Source organism: Triturus cristatus, chromosome 9 (genome assembly GCF_964204655.1).
Source record: "Triturus cristatus chromosome 9, aTriCri1.1, whole genome shotgun sequence".
NCBI classification, from domain to species: domain Eukaryota; kingdom Metazoa; phylum Chordata; class Amphibia; order Caudata; family Salamandridae; genus Triturus; species Triturus cristatus.
Window position 1 is genome coordinate 279,672,895 of NC_140592.1, and position 14,383 is coordinate 279,687,277.

Consider the following 14,383-nt stretch of genomic DNA (forward strand, 5'->3'; position numbering starts at 1 on the left):
ACAAATGGTGCCCTGCGGGCACCATTTGCACCCGGGGTGGGGAGAATGTGGATAATTTTTTTAAAAAAATTTTTTTACCGTACGCGTACGGTAAGCGTAATCGGCGAATTTCCGAAAAAAATAAAAAAATATTTTGGGCTTGGGGGTTGTTTGGGGACCCCTATATCAATCCTGGGTGGTTAGGATCTCAAGAAACTGCCTCTTTACACATTTTTGGGCTTCGTTTTTGCTGCCCAACTCAGAGAGCGAGAGAGAAAATGGCGGCCGCCGCTTCCTGGTTTCGACCGATTCGAATGTTTACTAAGATCTAACAGCCAATCAGAATCGCGCTCGCGCACGCCACCGTACGCGTACGGTAAGCGCACCGTAAGCGCACCGTAAGCTGGCTCAGATATATATATTGGTTTAAAGGCTATTTTCTCAGAATCTACTGAACAGATTTACACCAAACCTACAAAAGGCACTTCCTTGACCTGAGGACTACCTCTCTGCCAAATTTCAAGTAATTCTGTTCAGCCGTTCGGGCTGTAGCTGTGTCTAAAGGTCCTATGGAAAAATGCATGGGAAAAACGCGTTTTGGGACCCCCCTTTTATCTCAGCCCCCGCTTGACAAATCCCTCCGAGACTTTCAGGGTAGGAGCGGAGCGTAGCGCCCCACCTATTTTGAAAAATTTGCGAGGATTCGTCGACCGGCGCCAAAGTTATTCAAAATAGAATGTTGCGGATTTCCTATGGAAACGTGGTCCTAACTATAACTACCTACTGGCGACCGCCAGTAGGTAATATATATATATATATATATATATATATATATATATATATATATTACCTACTGGCGGTCGCCAATAGGTAGTTATAGTTAGGACCAATTTTCCATAGGAAATCTGCAACATTCTATTCCAAATAAGTCTGGCACCGGTTGACGAATCTTCGCGAAATTTTCCAAACTTTTGGCCAGCTCCGGTCCGCTCCTATCCTGAAAGTTTCGGGGTGATTCGTAAAGCGGGAGCTGAGAAAAAAGGGGGTGTCCCTAAACGCGTTTTCCCCATGAATTTTCCAATAGGTCCTTTAGCTGCAGCTACAGCCCGAACTACTGAACGGAATGACAACAAATTTGGCAAAAAGGTAGTCCTCAGTTCAGACTCGTGCCTTTTGCTTAAATGGTGTAAATCCGTTCAGTAGTTCCTGAGAAAATTAGAGTTAAAATTACATATATATCTATAGCTTAGGAGGATCCGCACACCCTATGCGCACCCTAAATGCACCCTCTGTGCACTGTGCGCGCACACTCCCGATCACGCGCTGAATGCTAATTGGCTGTCAAGTGTCTGTGAACATTCGAAACCATGAACTGTGGGCAGCCATTTTGTGCCTCGGTAGAAGCGAGGCTGAAGAAGTAAGGGAAATAAGTGTGTGAAAGATATAAAGGGGGCAGGGTAGAAATACTCTGACCCTCTAGAGTTGCTTAGGGGGTCCCAGAAGGACACCCAGGGCCCCCCTTTTTTTTTTTTTTAAACTGCAAAATGCGCGCAGGGTGCGCAGATCGGGCCGTAAAAAAAAAAACCTGAAGCGCGGGCTTCCGCGCTTCCTTAATATTTAGCCCCTGGAGGGGCCAAATCCCGGGGCAAAAAGCATAAAAATTATTGGGGGGCCGGGGGGCCCCCAGCCCCGGGGACCGCTAAACCCCGGGGCTAGAAAATAAATAGGGTGGGGGGCTGAACGGCCCCCCCCAAGCCCCGGGGACCACTACCCCCTGGGGCTTTATTGATTGAGGGAGGGGGGCTGCGTGGCCCCCCTCCTGGAGCCCTCGAGGGCCTTGGGGACCGCCACCCCCCCAGGACCAGCTCCTACAGTGTCGTGGGGTGCCCACCCCAGGACTCTGTTGTTTGCTATGAGAGGGCGGGAGTCTCCTGCCCTCCCATAGCAAACTTTGTTTGGATTTTGAAAGAGAGAGCAGGGAAACCTGGTCTCTCTTTCAAAATCCAAACCATATTGCTTTTCCACACGGGAGCTGCATGTCAGCAGCTCCCCATGTGGAAAAGCAATGCCAGCTCCCGAAGGACGCGGGGAGCCGGCTGGGACCGTGGGGGCATTGGGGCTCCCCCCACGGTCCTCAACGGTTTTTTATAAGCCCCGGGGGATGGGGTCCCTGGGGATAATAAAAACTAGTGATAGGGGCTATTTTTTTAAGGTAAAATTAGGAGTTGCGCATCCTAACACGTTGGGTGCAGGATTTCTCTCGCGTAGGGTGCGCAGTTCCTAACGCGTTGGGTGCGCGAATCCAAGCAAAAAGATAAACATCAAGCTTATGTGTTTCGTATATTAATTTTATGAGTAGCTTAGATTATGTCTTCATTTAATATTTACATGAAATACATATATATATGTTTTTTGACATTTAAAATATTTCGCGGGATTCGCGCCCCCACCGCGTCAAACAATCACATGACGTTTCGCGGAAGCGTGCGAGCGTCGCGTAACGTACTTCGTATGTGTCGAGTATGGGTTTGGAGTCGCGTACCGGTCGCATAGCATTCGCGCACGAAAATACGTACCCAAACCATACCTTACGCAGATCCTACACTACAATCGTAAAATGGCAACTATGTTCCGCACAGGGATCGAGAAAGGTGCGCATAGGGTGCCCAAATCCCAAAAAAACTTGCAAAAAAACATAATAACAAAGTATTAAAACTATAGTTTGAAAAATATAAAAAATAGTTTTAAAAAATTTACAAATATTTTTTGAAAAAATTCATTAAAAACAAATAATAGGTGTGGTTTTATGTTGTTAGTGTTGTATAAAACGAAACCGTATTGTGGGCTCAGTGTCATGTGGCCCACGTTGTTGATACCTCCTGCTAGCGTCTCTGTAACGCCAAGTGCCTTATTGTATATATGTCACTAATTGCTGTCACTTTAGCGGCCGGCCGGAAGGTTGTAGGCCCATACCTGTATATATTTGAGATTGGAATAAACGGTTTCAAAAAAAAAAAAACAAAAAAAAAAAAAAATAAATAATAATATTTTTTAATTCTTAAAAGAAATATGTGGGAAAGAAAACTTTAAAAAATGTGTGAAAAACAATATAAAAAAAATAAATTAAAGTAATTGATACATTGAAAAATAAAGATTTGAAATCCTATGAAAATTATTAAAAATCATAGGTTTTAAGATAAGTTATAGATAGGAATTGGCATTTAAAAAACATTTGAAATTCACTTAAAAAACCATAGGTTTCAGATATGTTATAGTTAGGAATTAGCATTTAAAAAACCTTTGAAATTCACTGAAAAAACCATAGGTTTCAGGCACGTTATAGTTAGGAATTAGCATTTAAAAAACCTTAGAAATTCACTGAAAAAACCATACGTTCCAGGGGCGTTATAGTTAGCTGGACATTTCCCTCGTACAAAACCATTGAAATTCCACCGTTATAGTTAGTTCAGCTAACTATAACTCGCGCCCCCGCAATGCACTGCTGATGATGTCACATATTACATCATGCTTGACATGGTCAGTGACATCACTGATGACATCACTGATGGCATCTCAAATGACATCACTGATGACATCACTGATGACGTCATTCATGTGATCATTTGATGCAACTTCTCACAATCTAATATAACCTTTGATACACCCACTCTAAATTACATACTGCCACTCTCAAAACCATAGACACTTCAACACCAATAAGTACATACCCCATCACAGAGTCTTAGGTCTAAACACTTATCCACTCACTCACCCGTACAGTCACTCATACTTATGGTCACTCAGTACAGGACTATCATATGCACTCACACACCTATATACACACTCACACACCGCTACTCATCCATAGAGGTACTCACACACATACTCAGTCATGCAAATAATTAATCACACTGCCATTTACTCACCTATACAGTTATACACACACAAGCTCAATTACTCATACAAATACTAGCACATTCTTATGGTCTTATACAATCAATGATACAAGCACACACTCATCCATACAGCCACTCACACTATCAAACTCTCTCAGTTATAGTCATTTCTGTACTCCAACATACATATATACTGCTATTCACATATGTAGTAAATTACACATGTACTAATGAAATATATATTCACACACTAACACAACCATACACATATTCACCCACCCATACAGTCCATTACAGACCTAGTTTTGAAACCATGCACCCAGTGAATCACCCACTGACACATCTATTCATAGAGTTACACACATCCCACCCACATAAACACTCAGGCACCCATTCAGATACTCAGACAACCAATCAATAACTTATATAGACATTCATGTACCTATTCACAAAACCATGCATCCGCTTGCACACCAGCAGACAGACACATGCAGACATTCACACAGTTTAGTCACTAACCCATGCATTCAGTAATATACATTTAATCATTCACTTATACAGTCAGTCACGCACCTACTAAATCCTCCATGCAGACACTTATACACCCACTCATTTCCATATACAGCTTGGCATATATATGAAACAAAATTTTACTTTACTGAAACATACAGACACTGAATGATGTCATCAGTGATGTCATTTGAGATGTCATCAGTGATGTCATCAGTGATGTCACTGACCATGTCATGAGTGATGTAATATGTGACGTCATCAGCAGTGCATTGCGGGGCGCGAGTTATAGTTACCTGAACTAACTATAACGGGGGAATTTCAATGGTTTTGTATGAGGGAAATGTCCAGCTAACTATAACGCCCCTGAAACCTATGGTTTTTTCAGTGAATTTCTAAGGTTTTGTAAATGCTAATTCCTAACTATAACGTGCCTGAAACCTATGGTTTTTTCAGTGAATATATATATAAATTAAAATATAAAAAATAAAATACATCAAATACTTAGGGGCCCATTAGGATGACGGTCGGAAAACTACCCCGACCGCCATTGAAACGGAAAACAACCGCCCGCCTGCACCGTGGAAAAACCGGCATCCAAATTACGAACATCTGCCAAAAAACACCGACCGCGGCAGAACGGGGCCAAGAAAAAATGCCTGTAGTGGGCGGTAATGGTCAATATCCATCTTCGGCGGTCAGATACGCAGCGGAAAAACACCAACCCGCCGCAAGCATAGCGGAGACACCGCACGGGAAATTAGGATATCCCCGATGGTCCAGCGGTACGTACCACTGTTTCCAACCGCCGCTGTCGCACACTGGGATGAATGGGAGAGCCAGCGGAAGAGCTGCAGCATAGCCACTGCTGCAGACGATCCGTGAAAAATATGGCAGACGAAGCAAAAAACCAACAATAAGGCCAAAAAGTGCACACAGCAAACTAGCCATGCCCCCCAAATACACAAAACACACTCCAATGACACAACCACATAGCAAAAAGTAAAATACAATTCCCAGGACAACACACCTGACAGCAATGCCCCATTTGGACACACCCACATAGCTGAGTATAAAACCAGCCCCTTCCCTGACCACAATCCTTTGCAATACTTCAGGAGAGAAGGGGCACACACCCCAGCTTAAAGGAGATGCAAAGAGCACAACATAACAAGCCACACCACACACAGCACCACCACCACCTCCACACCTGCACTACTAACCCCCTGCACAGCACACACCATACACATCACAACCACACCCACCACATACACTCCTGCACCCACAACCACTTTGCACACCACACACCATCGCAATACATAAAATGCCTAAATTCATAGAGTGTGTTGACAGTCATGGTAGATGAGATAGTCAGAGTGGAACCACAACTGTTTGGTAGCCTGGTCCAACAGACACCATTAGCCACAAGGACACAAATGTGGACAAGGATAGTCCAAAGGGTCAGTGCAGTAGGGACCATCCCAAGGTCCAAAAAGGAGATCATGAAGCGGTGGCGTGATCTGAAGAGGGTTGTCAAGGAGAGGAGAAGCAAGAACCGTGAGCGGGCTCAGAGGACTGGCAGTGGCCCTCCCATTCCACCAAAACCATACACACCATGGGAGGAAAAGGTGCTTGCCATACTGCATCCAGAGAGTCTCACAGGAGTAGCCGGGAGAGTGGAGGCTGGTAAGTACAAACAAATGACTACCACCACACTGCTATGTACTGTCTTGCACAACTATAAAGCTACACCACCTAGGACAAATTCCATCCATCTGCACCACACACTCACAAAAACTTGCCCCAACAGATCCAACCTTCACCCACTCCTATTCACCCCAAACGTAGCTACCAACATTAACATGGGGGCATGTGTACAGGCAGCCAGCACTACAACTCCAACCATGCCCCCTGCCCCATGCCTAGCAAGATGGAACCCTCACTCCACCCCAACCCAAAGCAGTTGGAAGCCATTGCAGTACACCAAACAAACTTACAGGTAGGTAGCCATCTTTCCTGGGAGGGTGTTTGTGGGTGGGAGTCCTGTACCTCTACTCCCACCATGCCCCCTGTACCACAGCCTAGCAAGATGGACCCCTCCCCCCAACCCACCCATAAGCATGTGTCAGCCATTACATTACCCTCATCAAACTAACAGGTTGGTAGGCATCTTCCCTGGGAGGGTGTTTGTGGGTGGGAGGCCTGCACCACTACTCCCACCATTCCCTCTGTCCCACACCTGAGCAGGATGGAGCACTCCCCAACCCAGAAGCAGTTGGAAGCCATTGCAGTACACCAAACAAACTTACAGGTAGGTAGCCATCTTCCCTGGGAGGTTGTTTGTGGGTGGGAATCCTATACCACTACTCCCACCATTCCCCCTGCCCCACACCTGAGCAGGATGGAGCACTCCCCACCCCACCCAGAAGCATGTGTCAGCCATTACATTACCCTCATCGAACTAACAGGTAGGTAGCCATCTTCCCTGGGAGGGTGTTTGTGGGTGGGAGGCCTGCACTACTACTCCCACCATTCTCTCTGTCCCACACCTGAGCAGGATGGAGCACTCCCCCACCCAGAAGCAGTTGGAAGCCATTGCAGTACACCAAACAAACTTACAGGTAGGTAGCCATCATACCTGGGAGGGTGTTTGTAGGTGGGAAGCTCGTACCACTATTCCCACCATGCCCCCTGTCCCACAGCCAAGCAAGATGGACCACTCCCCCACCCCACCCCACCCAGAAGCATGGGTCAGCCATTACATTACCCTCATCAAACTAACAGGTAGGTAGCCATCTTCCCTGGGAGAGTGTTTGTGGGTAGGAGGCCTGCACTACTACTCCCACCATTCCCTCTGTCTCACACCTGAGCAGGATGGAGCACTCCCCCACCCAGAAGCAGTTGGAAGCCATTGCAGTACACCAAACAAACTTACAGGTAGATAGCCATCTTCCCTGGGAGGGTGTTTGTGGGTGGGAGCCCTGCACTACTACTCCCACCATTCCCTCTGTCCCACACTTGAGCAGGATGGAGCACTCCCCCACCCAGAAGCAGTTGGAAGCCATTTCAGTACATCAAACAAATTTCCAAGTAGGTAGTCATCTTCCCTGGGAGGGTGTTTGTGGGTGGGAGGCCTGTACCACTACTCCCGACATGCCCCCTGCCCCACTCCTCAGCAGGATGGAGCACTCCCCCACCCCACCAAGAAGCAGTTGGAAGCCATTGCAGTACACACAAAAAAATATAGGTAGGTAGACATATCATTCTGTCTTATGACACCACTGAGCAGGATGTAAGCCTCCACCACGCACACACAGATGTGCCACATCACAAACCCAATGGCGAGCACGTAACAGGCAAGTAGCCGGTACGTTCACCCACACATTTGTCACAAAATAAATGGTGCCATATGACAACACCAGCCCTCTCATTGCACCAACCCCATTGCCATGCACAGTGTGCACACAGGTAAGCTGAGGAAACTGTCTCAGCTACCAACGTGTGACACACCAATGCACATGTAGAAGAAAGTTTGGGCAGAATCATGCACAGCACCTATTGACATGTGCTTCGCCATGGGGCCAGTGCAACAAGTACCAATCGAGAAATAATAAAGTATGTGTGGTGGTATAAATCAAGACATGCACATGATTGGACAAAGGTATGCATCAGATGAGAATGGCCAGTCCATGGCCAGATTGACGTCTGCCAGGTCAGACAAAACGGCAAAAAGTCCACAATGAGAAACATGTTGTGCCAGTCCCTAGATGGCAATAGGTCCCTCTAAACATAAATTATGCACGGCTCGCACGGTATGCATTGACACCTCACACCATGGAGAAGTAATTAAGGGTGGGCGAGCAGCTACGCTTCCCCCACGGAGTGCACGTAGCGCTGCCTGCTTCGCCGTTTACGAAGTAGGCGTAGCAGGTAGTGCTACGCCCACGCCGCTGCGAAGCGAAGCTGCCCACCACCCGCCGCCCGCCCTCATTTAAAAATACTTAAAAGAATATAAAAAGTAAATTAAAGACCTTACCTGAAGTGCGGCGTCCCGGGGCTCCCTCTGCTTGCTTGCCGGTAACTTCTTCACAGAAATGCGCATGCTGTGAAGAAGTTACCGGCAAGCAAGCAGAGGGAGCCCTGGGACGCCGCACTTCAGGTAAGGTCTTTAATTTACTTTTTATATTCTTTTAAGTATTTTTAAAAGAGGGCGGGTGGGCAGCGGGTGGCGCGTAGTGGGGCTACGCGGAGCACGCAAGTGTGCGTAGATTTTGCCACACTACGGCTGCTCCACGTAGCCCCACTACGCCCACTACGCCCAGGGTTACAAGTAATGCATGTACCACTGCATCATGTCAGGAGGCACTGTAGTGCACATAGGAAACAATGTGATGATCAGTCAATTGTGCAGTGTACAAACAGTGAATGACACACAGCTAACACAAAGCTTGCGAGGTGCACTACAATGACCATTTTCTATCTGATCCACAGGTGACCAAGGACTCACTGCAGAGGACAACACCAGCAACCTGCAGAGTCAGTCTCCCCCCCCCCCCCCGGTACATGGACTCTCGGATGTTAACTCTAGGGGTGGGTGGAAATTGCGAAATTCACTTTCGCAAATTATCGCGAAAATGTTAAAAATCTCCGCAAACACGCGGAAATATCGCGAAGATGAGGAAGTTTTTTCCCCACCCGTCCGCAGCATTTTCTGCGTGGTCGCGGCTCGCCAACTTACCCATGCAGTTGCTCGTGGGCGCGGCCATCTTGTTTTCACTTGTCTTGCGGTGCATGATCGCGAGAAGAAAGACGTGATCGCGTGACGAATGACGTTACTGCGGGCGCGAACTGTCGCGAGACAGCGCAAATGGCTACCAACAATCCAACATCTCGTGGAGAACGCGACCGGATCGGGAAAACTTGTCGGCGAATGCGGGGATTCAGGTAAGGCGATTGTGCGCATGCGAGATTGTATTATTTTACAGTGCGAGCAAGCAAAAGATTTCCGGTAAAATGCGGATTGCGAAAATTTTCGCGCTCTCTGCGGAACGCGAAAATGTCAAATTATCGCAATTTCCGCGAGCGGAACGGAATTTTAGCCCAGGCCTAGTTAACTCCCAGGATTCTACGGATGATGAGCTCGAAGCCGGCCCATCTGGTGTGCAAGGGAGCAGGTCCCAGGACCCCATCGTCCCCCCGCATCTGCGGCAATAACAACTTCACTGCAGACCCCTGCTGTTACGGCCTGTGCGGCCACCGCCACCACCACCCTACACCACCACCACCACTGCTGCCTGCAACACCCTCCCTGTCCCAGAGGATGACCACCCCACAACACTGACTGAGTAGGGCAGGGAGAGGATGCGGGTTCCATAGTGGTGAGACAACAGATCCTTGACAGCAGCGTAGGTGGGAGGGGCAAGGTCACCCACAGACACCAAGATGCTGGGACTAAATCCCTGGAACACATCACCAGAGTCCATGGCGCATATGAACAGGTCCAGGGACAAACGGGCCGGTCGGACGAACTGTTACACAAGCTCATCCTGCTGATGACGTCCATCGACAACCGCATGGGACAAATCGTGGACCTCTTGGGTCTGCAAGTGGCGGTACTGAGGGACAGGCCTGCGCCACAACCAACACCTCCACCTCCCTCTGGTGGGCCACAGGAGGACGGTTCACCATCCTCCCATGTGCCCACAGAGAGGGTTGAGTCCTCAGACCCCAATGCTCCTGCAGCAGGGCCCTCCACGCCAAGCGACGAAGGGGCCATCCTAAGAAGACCCTGGGAGTATCTGGAGGCAAAGCACCTGCCAAATGCCAGTCATGGAGCCAGCCCTGAAGGCAACCCTCTTCACCACTGCATTGACTTTATGGACTGTCCTTCCCCACACTGCCTTTTGAATGTCATCTGTCTGTTGGATGGGGTCACCACATCAATGTGGTAACTACTCGACTATCTAATTTACCACAACTGTCAACTCACTGCTCCACCACCACCTCAATGGAAATGTACACCCCCTCACATGTCACCATTATAAATAAAAAATCCTTACACACATATTGTCATGTCTGCTCCGTCTTTATTGCAGGATGTACAGTCTTCAACATAATCACAATGTACCAGGAGTATGGGCTGTATGTAGGCAAGGAGAAGTTTAAGGCACCTAGTGAAACACAACAGAAGAACATTCACTGGTCTTGGTGTGGCATCACAGACATCACGCAACACCTACCATCAAGATAACCCAACATGCACACGTCACAATGGGCAACAAGTGTCAACATACACATCCTGTAGATGTTCCAAAATGACCTGTCCCAGAAACATTGCCAACCACTGCTGAGTCTACAACTGACTGATGTCACAATTCTCACATACCCCTTCATGGCAACAGCAACATCAGCAGACAATGGGTATGTTGTACATTGTCACCCACCTTCAAGTGAAGTAGCGGGTGATGAGCTGTTTACGCAGGTCAATCCCTTCCTCCTCTCAACTGTCCTCATCACTGGACACGGGTTGGTTTGCAGGCTGGGGCCTTGGGTCCTCATCATCATCCAGGAGCAGGGCAATTGTCTTGCGAATGGCTAGGTTGTGGAGCATTCAGCATGCCACCACAATATGACACACCTTCCCGGGCAAGTATGCCAGTGCACCTCCGTTCTTGTCCAGGCAGCGGAAACGTGACTTGAGCAGACCAAAAGTGTGCTCCACCACACGACGTGTCTTCCCATGGGTCTCATTGTAGTGGACTTCAGCCGGGGTCCTGGGATTCCGCAGTGGGCTCAGCAACCAGGGACAATTGGGATATGCAGAGTCACCTAGGTATGACAAACACAAATAAACATTGCAATGTCGCTGAGGCATAGGGCAGCAAGTCACACACACAGCACGCCATACGACTAGGCATACTCACCCACAATCCATGCACGCACGGGAAGCAGATTAGCAATCAGCTGGGGCACAATGCTGTTCCGCAGGATGTAGGAGTCATGGGCCGAGCCTGGGAATTTGGCACACACGTGGGAGAGGATCATATCTGCCAGGCACACCACTTGCACATTTATGGAGTGGTAATGTTTGCGATTCCTGTAAATGTGCTCACTTGCCTGTGGTGGCACAAGCCTGACATGGGTGCAACCAATAGCCCCAACAACATGGGGGATGTGTCCAAGTGGATAGAAGTCTCCCTTCACAGTTGGCAATTCAGCACCCCTGGGGAAATGTATATATCTGTCCTTGTATATCATCATGGTGGATAGAACATCACACAGCACCATGCTGAACATCGGTTGTGACATCCCACCAGCGCTGGTCACTGTCTCTTGGAACGATCTAGTGGCAAAAAAATTCAGGGCCGCCATCACCTTATAAGTTGGGATGAAAGCTGTTGGATGTGTTCGGTGAGGCTGCAGTGGGGTTCCAACATGTAACAAAGGGTCTTTAGGGTGGCTCTATCCAGACGGCATTTCTGGATGATCGCCACATCCTCCATGTCCTCCAGCACTGTCAAGTGACTAATCAGATTTGGCCTCCTCCAAGTTGAGATGAAAGTGGACACATGTCAATGCAATACATCATGAGATGAGCAGAGCATCTCACGTTCTGGAGGACACAATGACAACAATGGCTGCCATCAAAATTGAGTTACCGACCAGCTTACAGGTAGGGACACCTTCAGCTGCACAAAGGGCACATCTGTCAACTTACACAGAACACATACCCCAAACACCACCTTGGTCAATGTGAATGCACATAGGGATATGGCCACATTTCACATGGGCACACCTGGGAGTATTGCATCCAGCATATGTGTAACAAATCAACCCAATGGTCTCCTACCTAGCTGCTGTACCTGTCACACCTTCATGCATCATTTCAACCTGGCACACATCCACCACACAATGACCACAGTCGGCACAGGAATGACGAATGTGTGCATGAGCAGACATGAGAGGCCATGCAAAATAGATCATCATTCATTGAGATGAGCATTGCTGTGATTGTCACTGCACCTCAACACATTGACATGTGTACACATTGTAGAGTCCAGAACAACACTGTACTGCCTACACGACCATTAAATTCATAAGTGACATGTGAGTGAGTACAGGCCAATCTACAAAATCACACACACAAACATGGCATGTGTAATCACCAGTGGAGTAAATGGAACATTGGCATCGTGTACACAATGATGTTCCATTGACCATGTGGGTACTGTGCACTGTTGATGTTTGCCAGATGGCCATTGCCATTGTATGGCACCCATATTGCAGTAGCTACCACCTGGCCCCAGCAGTGTGTCACCAGCACCCCCATTCACACAAGTGTGGTAGTGATTGGCATGGAGACATGGGGAAATGGCAGTGGGCATGCTCCGCCGCCTGAATCGTGGTGCCTCATGTCAATGTATGGCACCCATATTGTGGTAGCTACCACCTGGCCCCAGCGGTGTGTCACCAGCAACCACATTCACATAAGTGCGGTAGTGATTGGCATGGAGACATGGGGAAATGGCGGTGAGCATGCTCCGCCACCTGAATCACAGTGCCTCATGTCAATGTATGGCACCCATATCGCGGTAGCTACCGCCTGGCCCCAGCAGTGTATTACCAGCACCCCCATTCACACAAGTGCGGTAGTGATTGGCATGGAGACATGCCCAAATAGTGGTGGGTATGCTCCGCCACAAAAATCGGGGTAGCGCGCACCGGGCCCCAGCGGTGTGTCACCGCTATGGAGCATGCTCATACAGCCCATGAGAACCTTGATTGTGGTGGCTTGATGCAATTTTGAAGATTGCGTTAGACGTGCTCTGCCACCACGGCGGTGGTCATTGGATGCATTTGAAAGATGCACCATCGCGGTAGCGCACACCAGGCCAAAACGGTGTGTCACCGCTATGAAGCATGCCCTTACAGCCAATGGGAACCTTGATTGCAGTGGCATGATGCAATTTCGAAGATCGCGGTAGGCGTGCTCTGCCACCACGGAGGCGGTCATTAGATGCATTTCAAAGAGGCAGACCTGGACCACCAATTGCTGCAGCTTGGCACCTTTGAAACAACCCCAGGGGGCTATATATGTGTGGGAGTGAGCCTCACATTTCTACTGCTCCCAGAGCCTGCTGCCTGAGACCCCTCACCTGCTGCTGCCTCCAGGGACTGCTGCCTGAGACCCCTCACCTGCTGCTGCCTCCAGGGACTGCTGACAGAGACCCCTCACCTACTGCTGCCTCCAGGGACTGCTGCCTGAGACACCTCACCTGCTGCTGCCTCCAGGGACTGCTGCCAGAGACCCCTCACCTGCTGCTGCCTCCAGGGACTGCTGCCTGAGACATCTCACCACCCAATTCCGCCGCTGTTATCTCATGTCCACAGTGATGGCAAGGAGAGAGAAGATCCGTGCCAGTCCCTTCTCGAGTGAGGAGCTGTCGGTCCTGGTGGACGAGGTGCTCACACAGTACCCAAGGCTATATGGTGCCACAAATGTCATGGTCCTCAACAGGGGGGGAGAGCAGGGGAGCACACATGTGGTTGGACTGATGCCATATGTGCCTGGGATTGTGGGGTTGTGTCATGCACTGCCTAACATGCTGTCTCCAGGGGGAAGGTGTGTGTACCCAATGCCACAGGTTTCCCTGCCTGCACATGTCTGTATGAGTGACATGTGTCGTGTTGTCAGCCATACAGTGACGCAGAAGGTTGTTCATGCAGGAGTCAGGACACTGATTGCTTGGCTGAATGGCTGTGTGTGCCCCAGTAGTCCATCTCAGTGTGAGCCCACATGGCCAGCACAGTCCCCGCCCACAGAGACAAGGACACATCACTCCACTTACAGAGTATTACATCAGTCTTTTCTCATTGCACTCCAGCTATGGGCCATATCAGCACTGTAGGTTGCACACAACCGGCCTTGTGATGAGGGTTTTGGATTTGTGAGATCATGTCCCTCAATGTTACAATCATGACACAGTTATCTATTCACA

General features: G+C 48.8%; 1 long non-coding RNA gene across 1 annotated transcript in view; it reads right to left on the minus strand.

The window, feature by feature from the left end:
* LOC146797751 (uncharacterized) overlaps window positions 1-14,383 on the minus strand; it is a 150,048-nt gene that overhangs the window by 58,940 nt on the left and 76,725 nt on the right. The window lies entirely within an intron of this gene.